The sequence below is a fragment of the Nannospalax galili genome, unplaced genomic scaffold (assembly GCF_000622305.1).
Source record: "Nannospalax galili isolate Female #2095 unplaced genomic scaffold, S.galili_v1.0 scaffold762, whole genome shotgun sequence".
Taxonomy (NCBI): Eukaryota; Metazoa; Chordata; class Mammalia; order Rodentia; family Spalacidae; genus Nannospalax; species Nannospalax galili.
Genome location: NW_008350126.1, coordinates 1070931 through 1093169, shown reverse-complemented (window position 1 = coordinate 1093169; position 22239 = coordinate 1070931). Strand labels below are relative to the sequence as shown.

Here is a 22239-nt window from a genome sequence, read left to right as displayed (position 1 = left end):
AAAGGGATAGTGCTGTTAGTCTGGTATGATCATTGTATATAGGTCACCATGTGGAAAGAATTTGTTCTCTAAAGGAAAAAAAAAAAAAAAAAAAAAAAGGAGAGAAACAGTTCCAAGGACATCTATCTCATGCCTTTCCTTTTCCAGGAAGTTCTCCTCCTTGTTTCTTCCTTCTTCTTGGCTCTCCTTGAAAATCTTGGCAGAGGTGAGAAGATGATCCTGATACATCAGCCAAGTTGATCACTCCCTGGCTATGCCGTGATTGCTGTGTGAACCTGGACTGGTCCCCTAAGCTTCAGGCTATTCATCTGTTTTAAGAATCTCTTTCTCTGAGCCTGTGGTGAGACGCTAGAGAGAAAAAAGAAGCACCCAGTATGACTCAGCCTTTGGTTACACATGGGATGAAATCTTGTCTACCACCCCCCCACTGCCCCCCCACACCTTCTAGAACTAGTGGGGCTCCTGATCCTGCCAGTGCTGGGGTTCCCCCATCTCTGAGGAATGAGATTAGCATTGTTTTGCCCTGTGCAGTGACCGCCAGCCTCTAGAGCATTTTTTTATGCCTGAGAGCAGGTGTCCTGGGGGTTGGACCTGCATCCCTCCCTCAGGACCTTCTTGTCTCCTGTCTCCCAGCAGCTGCTGCACTCCAGCTCACAGTCATACAATTAGCCCCAGAAGGGCTTTCTCTTCTCAGGGGTTCTCATCTCACAGCTCAGGTGCCTTTATTTGGGGAGCCTTGCTCAGTGAAGTGCTTCATCAACACCACATCTACCCCCACCTATGCACTCGCCTGTCCTCCCATTCACTAGTCTACCCAGCATTCAGTGAGCATCTCCAGGTGCTGGCTAGACACTGGGAAATCCACAAAGTCCCTGCCATAGAGTCTCCCACAGTGGGAGAAACATGGTAAACAAGCAGATGGGTAGAACAAATAAGATCACTTTGGATGGTGCTCAGGACTATAGAGAGGATGGAAAGGGGTTATTGGTCAGCCACTTGGTCTCAGAGCAGAGTAGGAAAATTTGAGGACTCGCTGCCTGCTAAGGTGGGTTCTTTCCTGGGTTGGAACCCAAAGGCAGCTACTGAAGGGAAGGGTCACATCGCAGACTCTCCAAGAAGTCCCTGGGTGTGGCAGCACCAAAGGTCCTGGCTGATCCCAGCAGCTGCTATCTTGCCCTCCCTGAGTCATTCCTTAGTCTTACCAGGTTCTCTGTATCTTGCATCTCCTGCCTCTAGAGGCAAAGAGAGGAACTTCAGGAACTCTTCCTGGGTCCACCAGCTTCTCCCAATTATTCCTCCCAATACTCCTCCTTTCCAGACGGTTCTCCCACAAAATATGATGAAACACTTTCCCAGGAGCAAGGCCAACTGAACCCCAGAAGTCCAGCTGACCCTCAGCTTCACACCCGGCTGCCCTCTGAGACTCTCCTCAGTCCTCCCCTTCCCTGTCTGCGGTCCTTGCTGACATGGTCTTTCTGTGTCTCAGCGTACATTGTCATATATACGTCCTGAACATGATCTGGACATTCATTTCCTTCAAATAAATACTTTTCAAAAAATATATGTTGATTGCTGGGCGCAGTGGTGCATGCCTTTAATGCCAGCACTTGGCAGGCAGATCTCTGTGAGTTCATCTCTCAAATCTAACTCCCTCCATCTAGCATCCTCCCCATTTCACCTGTGTAACCCCTGAGTAAGGGCTGACCTCACAGTCTGACAGACCTGGGGCTAGGTCTGCTCACTGGACCCTCAAAGGCTTCATTTCATCATCTGTAAACAGTCTCCTGGGGCTGTTGTGAAAATCAAATAAGACAAAGGATGTGGAAATGTGTCCTGCTATTAGCAAGGCTCTTTACTGTTAATGGGGGCTCTTCTGACAACAAATGACAGAAACCCAACTCCAAATGGCTTAAAGGGAAAGTCAGACATTACTAGAAGCAGAATCTGGATGGAGGGGTTTGAGTGATGACTTTCAGACTCTGTCTTCCTGTCTCCATCTGGTCTCTGTTGTGTGTGGTCCTCACTGTTTGAGAGACTCTTCCTTCAAGTGGCAAAGTAGCCCCCACCTTTCTACCATCCAAGCAACTCCAATGAAAACGGGGACCCTGCTTCCCATGGTGCCAATAACATTCTGGGATTATATGTCAGCAGATAAGGCTGTCCTACATCCAGGCTCAGGTCACGCACTATCACCTGGAGCTGAGGAGGAGGTGATCTTCCCATCCAGGCCAGAAAGACCATGAGGAGGAAGGGAAGGGAGGGAAAGTCCTCCTAAAGAGCTATTATCATGAGAAGTAGAAACAAGGGGCAGGGAAGAAAGAAGCAGACTTTCTCTTAGCTCTCAGGGGTCTGCTTAGGTGTCTTAAAAAAGAAGCTTTAGCTGCCCCCCAAGGATATGTTAAGCACCTCTCCCTCTTGCTTCTATGGCACCTCACCCTCTCCTACACTCATCATGTTTATTACAATAGTCTGTTTACTTGCTCGTTGTCATCACAAGATTTTAGGTATTGAGAAGACAAACCTAGTGCCTGTCTTGCCTGTCACTGTGCCTTCAATATTGACAAATGCTATGCCCTTAGTCAGTGGTGGGTGGGTAGGTGGGTGGGTGGATGGGTGGGTGGATGGATGGATGGATGGATGGATGGATGGATGGATGGATGAAAGAGCAGTTAGATGTATGGATAACAGATACAAGGGTGGATAAATGAGTAGTAGGAAAAATGATGAATAGGTAAATGGGTAAATAAATGAGCGAATGCATGGGTGAAGGGTAAATATTTGGGTGAATGGGTGATGGGTGAAGGGACGGAAGCATGGATAGGATAGATGGAAGGAGTGGGTGATTTGGAAAAAAACTGATGAGGTCAGTTTCAAGTTGCTGAGTTGGAACTACCTATGAACCAACAAACCCCTGCCCCTCAGGTTGGTGGTAGATGAACCTAGAGATCGGGACACATATCTAAGGTTGAGGAATGATTAACATAGAAACTGCAGTGGTGACCCTGGAGTGAGTCAGGATCACTGGAGAGGAGCAGCATGGTGTATATCTCAAGAGCCCTGTCTCCCTAAATGAACTCTTAAGCCTGGGGCTGTGTGATATCAAGGTCTGCCTTCATCCTCCATTCACTGCAAGGCAGCCTGGCTGAGATTTGAGGTGGCATCACAGAGTTAATATCCCTCCCCTCCTTTGCTTCCCTTCCCTCCCCTCCTCAAACCACTCAGCCAGAAGGGAGCAGCTGCCTGGGAGGACAGAGAGACAGATTATGTAAACTGTGATTGCCACCCACAGGAGGAGGGGAGAGAATAGGTATTGAAATGTGCTTTCAATAATGCATGTCCTCCTCCGCACAGGCCTAGGGCTCAGGATAGGGAGAGGAGCCTTAAAGGGACCAAGCCTCCTGTCCAAGCAGCAGTACCTAGGCCACCTGCTGTTGCACACAGGTCTCCTGTCCACAGCCAACAACTCCATGGACATCCACGCAGATCCCAACCTCTCACCCCAAAGGACACTGTGCTTACCCCTTCTGGCCCCAGTGGATTTGACTTTTTAAAGAGTATGTTTCCCAAACATACTGCATTTAAGTCATGATTAATTCATTTCTCCCATTTTTTATTAATCAAAGGCACTTAACTGCCAGTCAGAGCTTTGATCAGCAAGAGGTAAGCCACAATGTGATATCACTCTAACCCAAAGCAAAGAAATAAGACAACATTCTTAGTCAGCCCTACCTAGCTGCCGGAAGCCCTCTGTCTCTACCTTACCTTGGGAAATAGGAGAGTTGCAGCTTGCAGAGCACTCTCATTTCCTAGAGGTGGAAACTGAGACCCAGAAACATGAATGGACTTGCCTGGGGGGTAGGATCAGTGGAATCTGAAGGCAGGGGACAGGCCCCTCCAGTTTAACCCACCTAGAACTGGACAGTAAGATCTGCCACCCAAGAGATCTTGGCAATGGAGAGCGGGGACAGGGGGTGTCATCATAGCCAGCACCTTCATTGTGTTCCCACTATGTGCCAGACTCACCAAAGTCCCAGCTTTTTTCTCAGACAATCCCCAAGTGAGGTCATCATTCCTGTGCTGCTTGAAGGAAATTGAGCGTGGAAGAGGCTCCGTGCCTTACATAATCCACACAGCAGAAAAGTAAGGAACCAGGATTCCCCTCCTGCTCAGCCAACTGCCTGTGTAATTCTCTCCTCCTAGGGTATCATCTGGTTCTCAAATGACCCAGGGATCACCCATCCCAAAGAGGAGAAGAAATGATTGGTTGGTGCCTCACACTCAGTCAGCTCAGTGTGATATTTAGAGTGGCATCCTCTTCTGTCCTTCCTTCACCAAGCTGGCAGAGCCAGAGTGTGTGATCTCAATTGCTTCTGTCTTTGTGCATCTCCTGGGCTGTGAAGCAGGACAATGTTGCAACTCCCCTTTATCAATTGTCTGGGCGGTTTTCCTCTGGCCTGATCATTCTAAGACAAAGTCGAGGAGGGGACAAGACGCCTCCCTCCAGCTCCACTGCCTTCCTGGCTACTGTCATCTGCTCCCCTGTCTGGTTTCACTGATGCTGGGGTGGAGATGGCTTGAAATTTTCCACCACACTCCTGGAAACCCTATGTACTTCTGAAGGCTGCCTAATGAAACTGGAGTGCAATTTCGGCTTCTAGCAGCTGAAGAAGGTCCTTGCTACCTATACCTGTCCTTCCTGGACAAGGTGGAGGTCAAGTAATTGACTAGTTTCTCCCTGGAAGTTGTTTTATGTGAATAAATTTAAAATACACACAAGCACGCATACATACAAAGCCATGGGTGACTTGGGACTGCATCAGTGAGCAATTCCTTGGGCAGGACTTTAATATATAGTCAGCCCCTTTATCTGTAGGGGATATGTCCCAAGGCCTTCCAGGAACATCTGAAATTTCAAAGAGACCTGAACCCTATAGATACCATTTTCTCCTATACATGTGTGCATGCTTACAATAAAGTTTAACTTACTAATTAAGCATAGTAAGAAATTAATAATCATAACTAAGAAAATGGAACAATTAAAATAATATACTGTTATGCAAATGTGCTGTCTCTGTCTCTGTCTCTGTCTCTCTCTCTCTCTCTCTCTCTCTCTCTAACTTCTCACTGCACACTATTCGCCCTTCTTGTGGTGGTGTCAGATGGCATAGCACCTGCAAGTTGAGAGGCACTGAACATGGCACTAGACTACTATGTCAGGGTTACTTGAACACAAGCACTCTGATGCCAGGACAGGTGCTCTGACAACCAAAATGGCTACTAAGTGACGAACAGATGGGCGTTACATACAGTGTGGATACTCTGAACAAAAGGATAATCCACATCTGTTGAGGGAAGAAATGGAATGGCATGAGATTTCACCAACACTACTTAGAAGGATGTACAGTTTAAAAGTTGTGAATTATTTGTTCTGGAATTTTCCACTTAATATTTTGGACCATGAATGATAAGGGAAACAAACTTCTGAAAGTGAAACCTAGGTAAAGGGACCCCACACAGACACCACACCAAGGCCAGTGTGGACTGAGCTCTGAGGACTCAAAGAAGGAAGGGGCCTGGACCTGCCTCGTGGAGCAACCAGCCTTGAGGGAGAAACAGCATGGAGCCAAGTGAGAGTCATGGCCATGTAGGGCTACAGTGGAGCTGATGCCCACAGCTATACCATGTCCCCCTACTGGACCCCAGATTGGGCCTCAGCACCCCCAAATCACACAGGAGACTAAGAGGAAGTTGTTCCCCAAGTGGAAATTGGGGTGCCTTTGTTAACAAAAAAAAAAAAGGAATGGAGGCAGGGCTGCAAGATTGGCATCCCCCCACTCCCCATCATTGACTTCCACAGCAGCCTGACCTACCCAGGGTGGCCATAGAACTGGCAGGGGTTGACACCCACACCACAGATTTATACCATGTCTCCTCAAGACACCTGTGGAATCCAAAGGCTGAACAAGCAGAGAGATGCATTTGACCTTTTGCACACTGAAAATACTAACCAGCCAAGATGATCCATGTATCCATACTAGCTCCTGTGTGTGCCAGCTCTGATAGCAGTGCAGAGTGGAAAGACCCTGGCTGTGCCCTGCAGGAGTTCACAGCGAGGAGAGGCTATGTTAGGTCCGATTATCTGATAATTTTGTGCAGACAGACTTACCCTCCAAAATCTGCACTGTACTGTATATTCTCCCCTGGCATTCGGATGCTTTTATTTGCTTGTCGACTGAACTGCCTCCCCTGAAAATCATGAATTGAAAATGCCTTTAAAATTTCCCCTTTTACTTCTGAGTCAATTTTGTTTTCACTGATAAAAATACCTAATTGTTATTACATTTATTGAACAATCTCACTGAGGTAGCCTCTGGGAGTTTCATGGTTTATCCTCTGAAGTCTGGCCCTGCGTTTTTTTTCAGTGGCTGATGGGGGAGGGTCTGGCAAGCTATTCTCTTGGAACAAGGGAGTACACAATTATAGTGTGGACAAACGGGGACCCAGGTCATATGAGCTCTGTTGTAGAGGATCAGCACATGGGTCTAGCGTGGGTCTAGTGACTCAGAAAAGATTTTTAGCTGCAAGTGAAAAGAGTAAGAACTTGAGCAGTTACAAAACTTGTCAACTGCTATAGTAGGTAGTGAGCTCCTTGTTCCTAGAAATATGTAAGAAAAGCTCAGGTGGGAAGTTGGACCAAATGGCCTCAGCTTTCTCTAAGCAGGAGCTCACTGAACCACAGGGTTATAGTTCTGGCTTAGTTACTGTTTTGCTGTGTGGCTTTAGATGAAACCTTGCCCCTCTCTGAGCCTTGGTGACCTAGATAGACCTAATGGCTCCTTCCTCTACTGAGTGTTTTGCTGCTTCTTGGGCCCTCACACCTGCTTCTGTATATTCTGAAGCTCTCAGTGTCTGAGTAACTGCCCAGCCCAGCATGAGGCAGCTTCTGTCTCTAACCTAGAGATGCTGAGATTCACCACCACAGGGAACACCTCCCCCTGACAGGCAGAGAGAGTGGAGTCTAGGGCAGGAGACCAGCCGTTAAGACAGCACCTCCCACTCCAACAAACATGCTGGCCTGGGCCCATCCCTCCCCACTGTAACCAGGCCCCATAATGATCTTGGAAATTGGCTAATCAGCCAAGGTCAGGCAAAGGGCAGCTCTTAGGGATGGAAGCAAATCTCTCTCAGAACTACAAAGTACATTTCCCACTTGTCTTTCCATAGGTCACCCAAGGCTCCTCTCATTTCAGCCTTACCATAACAGCCCTGCAAAGGAGGCCTTGCCTTCTCCAACTCCTGGGGAGGAAACTGAGGCTCAGAGATACCAGCGACTGCTGTGACCAGTAGGCAAAGAAGTGGTGATGAGGGCACTGGAATGGGCCTGCCTACCAACCTGTTCCTTCTTGAGGATACTCAGAAGCTTGCTTTCTAGAAGAAAAGCCCACCCTCCTAGAGTCAGATCTAATCTTTAAGACCCTCTGTGTGCCAAAGGATATAGCGGGAGTTCAGAGGGTGGGAGCTCTACCCACCCTCTGAACTCTGCTAAGGCTTTTGAAACTGCCATGTGCCCTCACTGAGCCTCCATTTTCCTACCATTTTAAGGACTTGATCTTTCTAACACTATTCCTAGGAGTCCATCCTTCTAAGTTTCCTCACTCCAGAGCCCCATCTGGCCAGACCCAGGTTGACAGAGTGTTTCCCATTGCTGATCTGCCTCGAAGTATTCCTATAATATGGACAGTATGAGGCCCATTGTGCAGAGGAAGAAATGAAGAGGCTGAGTCTTATGTCCAAGACCATAGTTGGAAAGCCAGGGCAGAAGCCCAGACCCTCACCACCGTGACAGTGCTTACCCAAGGCTCTGGTAGGGACAGGCCCAGACCTTCACCACTGTGACTATACCTATTCAGGGTTCTGGCAGGGACAGGCCCAGACCCTCACCACCATGATAGTACCTACCCAGGGCTCTGGTAGGGACAGGCCCAGACCCTCACCACCGTGACAGTACCTACCCAGGGCTCTGGCAGAGATAGGCCCAGACAGACCTTCACCACTGTGACTATACCTATTCAGGGCTCTGGCAGGGACAGGCCCAGACCCTCACCACCGTGATAGTACCTACCCAGGGCTCTGGTAGGGATAGGCCCAGACCCTCACCTCTGTGACCGTACTACCCAGGGCTCTGGCAGAGATAGGCCTAGACCTTCACCACTGTGACTATACCTATTCAGGGCTCTGGCAGGGACAGGCCCAGACCCTCACCACCATGACAGTGCTTACCCATGGCTCTGGTAGGGACAGGCCCAGACCCTTACCACCGTGACAGTACCTACCCAGGACTCTGGCAGAGATAGGCCCAGACCTTCACTACTGTAACTATACCTATTCAGGGCTCTGGCAGGGACAGGCCCAGACCCTCACCACCATGACAGTGCCTACCCAGGGCTCTGATAGGGTTAGACCCAGACCCTCACCACCATGACAATGCCTACCCAGGACTGTGGCAGGGATAGGCCCAAACCTTCACCACTGTGACTATGCCTATCCAGGGCTTTAGCAAGAACAGGCCCAGACTTCACCATGACAGTGCCTATCCAAGGCTCTGGCAAGGACCTAGCCTGTGACCAGGTTCACAGTGATATGAAGAAAAGTCAGCAACACACTGGCCAGGAGCTGGCCAGCTGCCAGCTCTTGTTTCCTAGGGCCTCACCAAAACCCAAGTTTTGTTCCAATGAAACTGCAGTGCTCTCTGCCACTGACAAGAGATGGTCACTGCCTAGTGGTCCCTCTTACCCACTTCCCTATGATGTCCCTCTGAGCTCTCTGGAATTCTGAAGGTGGAAGTGGACAATGTCTAGTTATTCAGAAGAGAGATGAGGTGAGCTGGAAAGACAAACTACAGACAGTGTACACAAAGGACACTGGGAACAGAGACTGTACATAAGAGAACAAGTACTGTAATAGCCTGGAGATGCCCCTACAACCCTGAGGGCAGGAAAGGTCCAGCCAAGTAGAAGAGATGGTTGAATTTCACTGCCTCTTCCTTTGTTCTCACAGTCATAAGGAAGGGAGACATGAGTCACTCCACTTTTCAGTTGACAACACTGATGCTCAGAAACACGAAGCAAGCTAGGTATAAATCACCATGGTGTGCTGTCCTGGATGTATGTGATGCCCCAGCCAGGAGAGCCAACAAGGCAGCCTTCCTCCAGGAGGGGAGGTTTTGTGGTACAGTATCCCCACTCTTACCCTCACTCCCAGCCACCTATCACCTCTTCCTCTGCCATAGGCTCCAGGGTACCACAGGGACTCCAGCCATCTCCCGAGGGGTACCCTTGCATAGATCTATACCGTCAAGCTCAGGACAAAGCAAATCCAGTCTTTAGAGTTCTCATTCCCCAGAGCTTTCCTGGAAACAGCAGAAGTTATTTTTAAAAAAGCAGCAGCCCTAGCCAGTAATCTGGGAGACGAGCTCAATCTGATCTTCTCCTCTGTGGGCCGCCCTGCTCAGGGCTCAGCCTGGAAGCCCAGCAGCTTTCACTCCACCACCTGCTCAAGGGCTGTGGGAGAGGAAGGGGATGGTCACCTGCCCAGGGAAGAGATCTGGGTCTACTTCAATGACCTCCACCTCTACTAGTGGGAGGAACCATGGATTCCCAAGGGGAATGTTCTGTGCACATGCCTGGGGTCTACACATGTGGGTCTCAGTGAGATTGTGTGTCCTGGCAGGTCCTGTAGAGTGTCTCTATATCTTATGCAAATGTGGTATTTAGGCACATGTGCCTGTGTCTGTGTCTCTGCAAGCCAATACATGTTGATGTGACTCTACCTCTGTGTGTTTGTGTGTGTGTGTGTGTATCCTTCTACATCTGTTTGTTCCTGTGTGCATATGTGGAAGTATATGTATGCATAAGTGTTTATGTGTGTCTGTCAGGAACAAACTTTTCTCTCCCACTGCTCCAGTCACAGAAAAGAAAAGGAATCTCAGAGAAGAAGAGGGACTTGCCCCAAGGGCAGTTAGCTGCAGAAAGTACCAGAACCCAGATGTGCTTTTTGCATACCAAAGCCTATTCATCTGGTGACCCATCCAAGTTCCATTTCCAAGCTGGGCCCTCCCTGCTTCTATGGATGGAACCAACTGTAGCCATCACACACTGTGCTTCAAATGGGGGGCAGGGAGCAGGCACATCCCATGCATCTGTACGGACTCTGAGTAAAACATTGACTAGTCCAACAAGTCTTGCTTTGGGGAAAGAAAATCTACTCAACTTGCTGGCCTCCAGCCCTGAGCCCATGGAGCTCCTGAGAGGTGGGGCTTGGCCTCTGTTTTCAAGAACTGAGTCTAACAGGTTAGATGGGTAAACTGAAAACTATGGCATGGAGTTGAAAGGGCCTAGTCATGGACAAAGGCTCAAAGAGGCACAGAGGGAGGGGGCAACTGATTCTGTCTAGGGGACCAAACAAAGCTCGGGAGGAGGTAACATTTAGATTAGAATTTTTTGAGCAAATATGCCATTGAAATAAGTAAGATACGGAAAGAGAAAAAGCATTCAAAGCTGGGAGCACAAAATATGCAGCAGCATCTTACCCTCTTCCTGATATCTTGTTCTAGAGAGAGCCAGCCCCTTTCTCCCTGAGTCCCTTATGCATACTCCGGTTATTCCCACCACCTGGAATTCATTCACTCATTCAGCAAATATGTCTTGGGCACCAAAAAACTCCCAAATTCCAAGCGGTGTCTGAAGGTAGGAAGCACTGAGGTTCCCATTTCCTCCTTGTGTGACCTTGTGCCAGGGCAGTGAATGGACCAGACCCTGCTCAGAGGAGGGAGCTCGCTGAGCACTGTGGTATGCCAGGCATGGGTCCTTACAACAGCACAGAAATTCAAGTCCCCAAGGCCCTGTTTCTGGAAAAGGAAATGGAAGCTATTTGTAGCCTTCCATGCCAGGGAGGTTTGTGTGGCACGGAATCTGGATTCTTTCTGTAAACTGTGCTGACTCATTTGCAACCCAAAGCACAGGCCCTGCCAACTCTGCTGGGGCTGATCTTTTGCCTGTGCCCATCTTGCTGGACTCTTGAGCTTACAGTCACAAAAAGCCAGCTGAGCTGGGGGACTCGAGGCAGGAGGCTTGTCAGTCCTTGGGCTCAAAAATCCCCTCTCCAAAAAGACAGTGTGCACCCAACAAGCTTTGGATCAGAAGGAGGGTGTGGACAACGAAGGGGGCCTGACTGGCTCCTCAGCCTTCCGTCCTTCTAGCAAAGTTCCTCTACCCAGAACGCTTCATGTCTCAAGCTACAAGGAGGAAGTATACACTGAGAGGACCCGAGCAGATCATAAGCAGGAAGCTATTGGCACCTGCTCGTCAATGTCAGCCAAGAAAAAGTGCTTCCTCTGCATTGCATGCCAGCTATTCTATTTGGGAGGTTGGTTTTATTTATTTCATTTTATGAGTGTTTTGCCTGCACGAGTGCACCCATGTCATGGAATGCCCGTGGAAGCCAGAAGAGGGTGTCAGACCCCCTAGAACTGCAGTTAAGGATGGGTGTTAGCCACCATATGGATGCTGGAAACTGAACCTGGGTCCTTTGCAAGAGCAACCTGTGCTCTTAACTGCTGAGTCATCTCTCCAGCCTCCTTGGGAGTTTTTTGAAGCCTTATTTATCACTGAGCCTTCAGTGTGTAACTTCCTATGAGGAACTGCACCCTCACTTTGCAGAAGACTCATGACTATTGGGATATATAGACTGAGGAAACCCAGTCCCTGACCTCAAAGAACCTGTGTTCAAGAATTACAAGCACTCAGTGAACCTCCAGGGTGCTGACAACTAAGATTAAAAGGAGCAAACTGGAAAGGTACACAGGGACTCCCTTCCCAACACAGACTCCGAACTGCTACATGGAAGAAGCCTCATGTCAGAGCTGAGCCCTGAAGGTGGTCTAGCCAGAAATGGAAAGGAATGTCGGCAATAGATCAAAGGCTCAAGAAACCCCAGACGCCAGCCTTCGAGTCATGGGAGCCCTGTTCTGCTGCTGTATCTGTTAGTCAGCTGTGGTCTGGAAGTTTGGCAACAAGGATCTGGGGTGGACTTCAGAAACTAGAGAGCAGCTGGTCCTATACCCAAAGTCAATAAGTTTCTAGTTTCCACCTTCAATAACGGGCCCCTGTACTGCTGCTGCCTGTCTTACACTGCCTACCTCACACTGTCTCACATCCCCTTACATGCTGACCAGAGAACCATTGTACTTAGAATTGAGGCTTCTATAGGCACTTGGCTTCAGCCCCTAGCCGGAGGAATGGCTCTCTTTCTTCCCTAGAGCACACTCTCTGGCTGCTTTGTATAAGATTCCACTTATGGATGAATCCTAAAACATCCTCAGGCCCCCAGTATTTTGGCATGGAACTGGAGCTCAGGGAAATCCCTGGATTTGGAGTCAGGAAGGCTTGCCTTGGACACTAGCTCTGCCGTTTGTGGAGCTTGGCAAGTCACTGTGCCTCTGAGGCTCACTGTCCATAAATACAAAACAAGGTACTGTTCCCAAGTACAAGAAACACAGCACACAAAATCCTCAAGAGCCACTGAAATATAAATGGGGTATCATGACCATAATCATGAATGGCAGTAAATGTTCACTCATCAAGTATTTTACCATGGCCCCTGTGCCAAGCTCTATGCTGCTTTTTGTGCCTTCCTAGCTCACATTTACCATGTCTCTGGATTGCATCAAGGCCACATCAAGTGATTAACATGTTCCACCTAGGTGTCTGTAAGTGCTCTGTGAGGTTCACCCAATGACTCATTCTCAGAATGTGTCCCCATCATTAAGCAATGCATGAATGTAAATGGTTCGTGCCTGAGTAGAGCAAGCCTAGGAGACAGAGTTGTCAGGGAGTTGTCTTGCCCAGCCTGGGAAGTCCAGACAAGTTTTACAGAAGCAATATCCCAATGAAGCGAACCAGGCCAGGCTGGCTCTCTCAGGTGTTCCAGAGAGAAATAATAGTGTGGGCAAAGACCAGGAGGCGAGAGCAAGGGTCAGTGTGGAAGAGCACAAGAGTAAGAGAACGTGTTGAACCCGTAAGCTGGGCTGGCCAACTTAAGTACAGGAGCAGAGTTAACTGCATTCTCTTCATGTCTTTTAAACAGATTGCAAGCAACTTGTTGCGTCTTTTAAAAAGTAAAAACTGAAAAATCACAACACATAAATTTAGATCATATTATAGTCATCGGAACCCAGCGTAGCCCAAAACAAGAATCCAGGGAAAATGTTGGGAAACAAAATGTTGGAAAATAGTTCAATCAACACATAAGACAGAAATAGTGGGCAAAACAGCTCCTTTTTCTAAAAGTCATTTATAGCATCAAAAATCTGAATCATGATTCACCGGTAAATTCCGCCAAACATTTAAGAAATAATATGAATTCTACTGAAAAGCTTTTAGAAAATAAGAGAAAACCTTCCCAATACACTTAAGAGGCCAGCAAACCAGACAGCAGCAGCATAAGAAAACCACAGACCAATAACCATCATGAACATAAACACAGAAATTGCACGAAATGTTAACAAATTTAATACAGGCATCAGCACCTTCCCAGGAGAAAACCCCCATTGTTGAAATCAACCACTTTGTTAGAATCAAATCATTTACTGTAGGTAAGTTAGCCAGAAAGTCTCAGTTACAAGTGGTTTTCAAAAACAAACTGAAAGAAGTGTTGGCTCATGCTAGAAGCTCAGGCACCACTGGAAACAGGCCATTAATGTCACCAGGAAGCCAGCTCTCTCTCCCTTCTCTCTAGATTGTCCCACTGTCTCAGGCAAGCTCTGGTCCTGGGGTGGCAAATTGCTGCCATTAACACCCGGCCTTTGTCCACATAGTCGCAAGTCAACCAGCGAAGCCTAGGTGGGTTATTTGTGGGTTTTGTCCAAGCATTCCACCTCCAACCTTGTCCTTTCCACAGCCCTACAGACAGAGACCCTTGTTGAGAACAGGAAGGAAGTTTCCACCACCCTGGCCTTGACATCTGGCACAGCCTTTGTCTCATCTGGTCTCCTCCCACAAGGTAAGCAGAGTGGGTGCGGATGTCGCAGCCAGTTTACAAATAAGGAACACAAAGTCCAGAGTGCAGGAAATTACACAGCTGCTGGGACCAAAATTTGGGTTCAGATCTATCACAAGATTTCATCTCAGTGTGCTCCATTCTCAGCATACCTCTCGCCTTCAGTCTCCTAAGGGAAAGAGAAAGAACCTCAGCTCACTGGGTGCCCAGGCCAGTCCTGAATCACCTTTGGTCATGTTTGCTTTCCATTCTAACCCTGCAAGGTAGTGCCATCTGCCTGAGACCTGAGAGGCAAGTAACCTGATCAAGGTCGTGAAGCTAGGAGGTCCTGCAGCTTTCCCATGACCTTGGTGGTACCGAAAAGGCCGCCCACCACCCACATCTCACAAGAGCCAAGAGTTAATTGGAAACCTAAGCTTTGAAAACTTCCCACTTGGCTCCACCCTCCTCCTCCCCACCTGAATCCAGGGCCATCTGTTCCCTTTTGTGAGGATGTAGGGAAAGATGAAACTAAATTTAAATACTGATAACACTCCACATTTGTCTGGAAAGTGTTCTGCACACCAATTGCTGATTAATCCTCCAGCCCCAGAGACATCTCCCTATCTCTGTGCCCCTATTCTGCAGACAGGCTGGTAGCTTTCAGACAAAAAGAAGCTGACCAGAGATTGGTAAAAGGGGATTAGGACATAATAAATAAATTCATTCAAGTCATTGTTGCCCCACAGCTAACAACATTGGGAGCTGAGTCCAAATGAGGCTTCAGCTTTCAAGTAACGGCTTGATCTGGAGCACCTCTTAGCCTTGGTTCCTTATCTGTGAAAGGAAGATAATGTTCCCTGTTGGTTACACTGGTCCTTCCCAATTTTTTAATTTTATTCATACATTTTTGAGACAAGGTTTCACTATGTTGCCCAGGCTGACCTTGAACTTGAGATCCTCCTGCCTCAGCACCAGACATGCTAGGATTGCAGCCAACTTATTGAACGTTCACCAAGGGCTGACCACTGGGCCAGGCACTGAGATGCCACATTGAACAAGACAAGGCCCTTGCACCCATATCACTCATAGACTACTTAGAAAAACAGATAAAAATAAGGAAATAAATAATGAAGCAAACTTTCAATTCATTTTCATGAGATTATTAAGAAACAATTTTGTAAATGTATTTTGAAAATCATAATATGCTGCAAAAATTCTTGCAGATGGTGTTACAGTTATCAAGAAATCAGAGACATATTCCCTAAGAAATGGGCACAGCAGACAGAATCATGGACCCATGAGTTTTATTGAGACAGGGAGCAAAAGGCAACTGTCTCCAACATTTTGTTCCATTTCTTTCCTCTTTTGTCAGTCCCCTTTATACTTCCCCAGGGCTTCCTGGGCTGGCTGTACACTCAGACCTCAAATTTTGCCTTTTCTTGTGGAGTTGGTCACTGTGACCACATGGTTTTCTGGCTATGATAGTTGAAGTCCCATGATTCCACAACAGACTATCAGAGAATAAGATTCAGGCAGGGTCTCCAAACCCACCACTGTCTTAGCCAGTTCAAAGTCACCCTAACTTTCTTACCCATCCATCAACTCTGGATCCCACTTCTTTAAGGGAGCTTGAAAAACAGCTGTCTTTACAGAGATGACTTGGAGTTAGAAGAATAAGATTTAAATCCTGCCTCTATCTCCTAAAAGCATGTAGCCCTGAGCAAGCTGAGCACACTGCCTGTAAAATGGGATTGTTGTCTGGGAGCAGAGGACACAGGTCACTCACACGGGCAACAAACCCAGAGCAATGCTTAGCTTGGTGGGGGCACTTGGGAAGCATTTCTAAACCTTCACCTCTGTGGGTTTTGTTATTGTTGTTGTTGTTGTTGTTGTTGTTTGGTCTTTTTGAGACAAGGTCTCCCTGTAGCCCCAGCTGGCCTGTAACTCACTAAGTAGACCAGGCTGGACCTTGAACTCACAGAGACCCACCTGCCTCTGACTCCCAAGGGTTGTGATTAAAAGCTTGCACCACAACACCAGGCCTCCCTGGGTTTTTAACAAGGCAAAATAGAGCAAGGTTGCAGTATACAACTTGTCCACCAGGTGGCCCCTGCTTGAGGAAGCCTTAGTATGTGAAACAAATTCATGTTTTAGCTTATAGAATCTATAAAGCCTCAAAAATTCTGTGTATGCCATTCATTTTAAATATCCCTTCAGTTTAAAAGTTGACTGTCTATCCCTCCATGGTGAAATACCAGTGTAACTCATTCCGAGGCAAGGTCAAGAAAGCCCACACAAGCCACAGCTTCCCCATGCAAAGACATGCAAGCTATTCTGAGGTCCACAGCAGGTTTAAGAGGGTCTTTCCTTCTCTGCAAAAGGTGGTGCCAGAGAAAAGGATGGGCATGGCTAGGATGTACAGAGATTGTCTTATAAGAATGTCAAGGAAACACCCCTGTTTATAAACATGTGGGAAAAGAAGCAGAACTGCACACTTGGCTGGAAGAACCTCCTCTGCCCTAGGTACATGGGTGCCACCTCCACACCACACACAGTCTGACCGTCATCTCACAGGACACCAGAACTCAGGAAATGGCTAACTCACTAGCCTCTTACACAGCAAACGGTGACAGTGAGATTCAAACCGAGAACTCTGTGAAGACCCATGCCAGGAATGTTTTAGGCGCACACAAGGAGAGCATTGGCTTTCAATGCTCCAGTACAAAAAGCAAAGCATAGGGAAGGTGAGTGCAAGGCGGTGGCTGCTGGAGGCTCCAGTCTCCGTGGGCTACCTCTGGCAGCATGTCAGCCTGCACCATCCCAGCCCACACACAGGTACACATCCCCTAAACCTTTAGGCTTATACATGGGTGCATACACTTCATGATTTGAACTCATGGCTGCCCAAAGGCATGTTGCAGAGGCAACTCGTGGCTCAGCAGGCCCACACCTGACTTAAGTGCATTCCCATAGGGGAAGGGACGGCATGCAGCTGGGGACAAAGGCCCGCCCAGGGAGCAGTCCACACAGGAGAGTCCATGCCAGGAAGCTGCTGATGAGGACAGCCTGCAGTGGGACCTGCAGCTCTGAGCTGTTCTCCTCTGCAAGCACCGAGCCCCCACACTCCTACTGCTGTGATAACCCTGCTTCTAGGAACCCTGAAGCTGCCTCCACATGGCAGACTCAGGAGGAGTAAGAGCCCTTGACAGCAAGGGGCACATGAGCAGCTCTACTGCACAGGGCCTCAAAAGTAGTCCTGAGATGCACAAGAGGCATGGGGCTGCAGGCTTGGGAGCCAGAACACCTTCTGGCCCCTGAGCTCCCCTCCTGTCAAGCTGTGAGGGCTCTTAGGCATGTCCTTTATCTCTTCAAACCTCAAATTTCTCATTACTAAAGTAGGGGTCTCGTGCTACTTGCAAGCATCTTCAAGTAAGGTAAGAAATGAGATAAAGAATGTAGACCATCTATTAAGGACTAGGTAAGTGCTGATTGGCTTTTCCTTGCCTTATGCTTCCAGTATACACTGCTCAATGCAACAGACAGATGGACACCATTCAACTAGTGACAAGCATTCCCCCCATAGTCTATTCCCTCTAGGAGCTTGGAGAGCTACCAAGAAGATAGGGGCATAAACACATAATGAGCAAGGGGACACTGGGCACTGTGGGAGTCCAGAGAAGGAAATGACAAAGCAGGGCAGTGCCCAGAACAATGGATGCTGGAGCCACTTTGCAGGCTGAGAATCCAGGGAATCAACCCGTGACAGCAGTCTCCTGATGCCCTTGTTAATCACTTCCTTTCCCCCTCCTGCACAGACATGGAAATTTATTGAGTGTCTATTGTGTGCTAGACACTTTATATACATGTTCTTATTTAATGAAGCAATGCTCCAATAACTTAGTGAAGAAGCCGTTGTTATCTCCTAGAGAAAAGGAAACCAGGAGAGGAGGAATGACCTGTCCAGTATCAGAGATGACGGTCAAGCCCACTCCAAACTGCATGCTCTTTTCTCCATTCCGCTCTTGTGATATGCTTGTTTGCCAGTGTATTTCTCTAGCAGGAGATGATGAAATCTTCAGGAAAGATGGAGTATTTGGAGGAAATTAGGCCTTGGGGCATGCCCTTGAAAGGGATATTGGGGGACCTTGGTCCCTCCTGTCTCTGTCTTTGCTTCCTGACCACCCTCATGTGAGTAACTTTGCTCCAGCCTGTGTTTCCTATCATAATATTCTGCCTTGAAACAGGTCCAAAACAACAGGGTAACCAATCCCAGTTCAGAACCTCCGAAATAGTGAGCTAAAATAAACACCTCCTTATAAAGCTGATTTAGCTCAGGTACTTTGTAGAGTTAATGGAAAGCCTAATAACATAACTGGGAAGCCACATTGTATCCTCATAACTGAGCAGCTCCTCAGAGACCAGCACCCTGTGGAATGGCCATGGGGCCTATACTGTAGTTATAGACAAGCACTCTGCCTTGGTGACCCTCCAGGCTCTCCTGTGCTGCACTGTGGGTGGATCTAGCACTGGCTAGCACCTCTGTGTGGTAGGCAACATTTCCAGAGCCCAGGGAATCTGAGAGTTCTGGCTTTAGACTGTCAATACACACCCAACTCACAACAACCTTACAGATGAGGAGACTAAGGATGGTGAGATGAAAAATGAGGGCTAAAGAAAGTGCTCCCTACCTCCAGATTCCCCAATAGGCTCTGGGGAACCATTGCTCCAAATGACTAACTACCCACAAGCTGAGCTAGGATTAACAGAGACTTTCATACAATGGGGTGCTGAGCTGTTCAACCAGCACCAGTGGGAGGGTCAGTGGGCCAGCAGACAGCAGCAGTACCAGTGTCCATCAGCTGGTCTCTGAGTCAGCTCAATGAGGTCAGCTGGTCAGACATCATACTCTGGCCTGCAATGACTCACTCTTATCCAGGCCTCTCTCTCCATCTGTGCCTTCCCAAGCCTTGGGGGATACAAGGCATGGATGTGTTGCCGTATAGCCTGATGTTCCTCAACTCCTGAGCAGGTGTGTCTCAAAGCATCAGCCAGCCCATGTGCACACAGTGGCCAAGACACACACACTACAATCACTCACAAGACGCACACACCTACACTTAGTATGTGCACGTGCATATATACAGCTGTCCTCATCCCTGTACACATCCTCGCCACAGCACACTGGTGGCCTGCTTCCTGCTCATATTTTTATAGAAGATGCTCAGGTTTCCCCATATTGATGAGGCCACTAAGTAAAGAAATCCTTATCCCCACCATTACATAGGGGCAGAGGCACCCTGGGGAAGGGTCAATCCTCCCCAACAAGGGGCTTACAAGGGATCAGCCAGGGAGGGCCAGGGTGGGGCCCAGAGTCAAACTCAACATGAGCCAAGCTACAAGTCAAATTTGACCCTTCAAGGTAAAACACTGCTGCTTTTACATGGGGTTCCTCTGACCATGGAGAAAGCAGTGGAGGAGAAGGCCACTTCTAGCTTAGCCTCAAGGAGGAAGGAGGAGGCAAAGTGCACCCCATCACCCTGCCTGGCCTCCTTTCACCTTTCCATTTCTCTTGTTTACTGTCTCCTTTGGTATCTTGTCTCAGCTTGTGCAGATTTGAGGGCAGGAGACCTGCATACCCACCCAAAATGAGACTCAGCACCTTCCAAAACGTACAGCCAGCATGTTCTCATCCAGACATGGCTGATGACCTTTGTGAACTCCCTTAAACTTTATGCGCTTGGGGGGATATTATCTGCATGCCAGTCAGGGCTCTGCCACAGATTTGAGTGTTGGTGGAGCTCCCTCACAGAAGCGGGACCTCAGAAAGGCAAGGAGCTCAAGTGTTGGGATTCTGAGCACTAAGGAACATGGGAGATACAAACTATCCCAATGACTAAGTCATACGTTTGGAAATTCCAAGGCCAGGAAGGTGGGTCTATAAGGACTTGGTTGCACTGTGTGAAACAGAGCCCTGGAGGAAGGGAAGGCACCAGAGTCCACACAGAACTAGGAGTCAGTGGACTGCACCTACCTGTCCAGAACATCCCTGCCAAGGAGCCGCTTATAGTGGGAACCTCATATGGGGACTTGACCCAGGAGGCCTTCCCAGTGCTATGGTGGCATTTGTCTTTGAGCTCTGTGACCAACAGATCCCTCTCCTAACGTGTTTTCTCACTTTCTTTGGAATTGCCCTGGGTGGGAGTCAGCAGCAGATACTTTCCAGACCAGGATGTTCCTAAAGGAAATCACACATGTCCCTGGCCTGCTTCCAATCCTACAAGGATCCACTATTCTTGGACTAAAATCCAAAGTCCACTTAGGACCTCCAGCCCTGTCAGACTTGCCTCCTGTTGACCTCTCCAGCCTCATTTTCCAAACTCTGCCCCTGAGTCCCAGACTTGGCCACATACATTCTTTTATTGCCCCAAAGCACCAGGCTGGTTCCTGTCACAGCCCTCGCACATGCCCGTTCCTCTCAGTAACAGATTATCCCATGTTACAAAAGCTACCCCTTCTTGGGAGCATCTCCCCCTAGAGTGATGCCTCTCCACTTCCCTTTCCCTCAGTGCCTACTGTGGGCTATTTTCTTTAGAGCATCTATCACTGTCCAAAATGATCTTGCTTTTTGTTTGCTTCTATATTATCTGTCATCGGCACTGGTCCCCATGGCTGGCATGCTGCCAGGCACAGAGTGAGAGAGGGAGATTTGCCAGGCAGCTGGATGAATGCTGTGCCCATGCTGACATAGCTGTCAGCTAAAAGCAGCCTAGCCCACACCCAGGTCTTCTGTTTCCTAAGACCAGAGCCTCCTTCCAGGGTTCTAGGGCTTTGAGGGGAGCCTCCTGTTTCAAGCCCCTCTGGCTTCAACTCTAGCAGTTTAAGTGAAAGGAGTGGTCATCTCCTCACCCACTCTTGCCCACTCTATCCTTCCTGGAATCAGTCAGGGGCAGAATTTAGTTAGAGGTTGATCAGTTCCTTGCTACGCAGCTCCCATGACCTTTTCCTTCCTTCAGTTTGCGATTTGGCTTAAAGTGGTTCACTTCTGAGCACACACAGCCCCTCCCCAACACCTGACCACCTCCTCTCCAGAAATGGGGAGGGCCAGGTGTCAGCCACTTTGCACATAGTCCACAGCCCCATAGGATAAGAATGGCACATCAGCTTTGAATCTACTGTGCTTCCCGGAGGTTCTGGGACTCCCATGATCCACACAGTGGAAAAGGAGCAAGAAAGCAGGGTGAGGGGTCAGGAACACTGGATTCCTCTGAGGCTTAAGTTCCTCACCTTCAAAATGAAAATGGGAAATTAATGATCTCAAAGGAATTTTCCAGCTCCAATGATAAAATGTTTTTTAGATATGGTGCATTTATTGAACTTCTATTGTATACCACTGTCACATTTTATTCTCACAGCAAACCCAAGACCATACTCCCAAAACAAAGAAACTGCCCAATTCCTGATAGCTCATAGGTGGTAGAGCCAGGACTTGGCCCAAGCCTGATTCTTTCCTCTTTGCTAACTGCTATGAGAGCCTTCACTGCCTCGGGCCCCCTCACTGCCCATACCCCATGCTTGTAGGGTAGGCCTTTGGCTCCAACCTTGTAAAGCTTGGGCTTTGTGTCTGGTACCTTGAGATCATCAGAGCTAACCACCCTACAGGCCTGGCCACCCTGAGATCCACCCCCCCACCAACCCCCAGAGGCATCTAGAGTCCAGCTGGACAGCCTTGAGCGTCAGTCAATATCTCTGAGCCTCCTTCCTCACACACAGCACAGCAAGGCTGACCTTTATACTTAAGGGTGTTGTGCTGACTCAGTGAGATCATCAACCAAGAAGACAAGTGGAGACTCCAGTCTGGACCCTTGCACTGTGAAGGAAGAGTGAGGGACTATGGAGGGCTTTGGGGACCTCGCTACAGGCTACATGAGGCCATGGCAGAAAGTCTGAGCAGAGGGGTGCCAGTTTGGTGTAATGTGTGGGGTATTTCGGGAAGATTCTTCTGGCAACACAGTGTAGGTTGAGTTGAGGAGCCATGTGGGGGAGTATGAGTGGTATTTATGCCTGGAAAAAAACTTGCCAATGAGCCCCCTCCAAGCCCTTCAGTGTCTGAGGCAATGTGAGAAACAGGCCCCCATCTCAGATTATGCCCATGACTTCAGGGCTGACATTCCCCCCACCCTCTCCCCGAATGGAACCAGCCTC

The 22239-nt window shown here is 48.5% G+C and overlaps 1 protein-coding gene across 3 annotated transcripts in view; it reads left to right on the top strand.

Annotated features, from left to right (window-relative positions):
• The window catches only part of Cplx2 (complexin 2), a 76462-nt gene that overhangs the window by 20470 nt on the left and 33753 nt on the right, over nucleotides 1-22239 (top strand). Inside the window, exon 3 of one of the 3 annotated variants that reach the window (XM_029570530.1) lies at nucleotides 13957-14058. The exons of the other annotated variants lie outside the window; for them this stretch is intronic. The gene's annotated coding sequence lies outside the window, so the exon portion shown is untranslated. The remainder of the gene's footprint in view (nucleotides 1-13956; nucleotides 14059-22239) is intronic. 3 annotated transcript variants of the gene reach the window in all.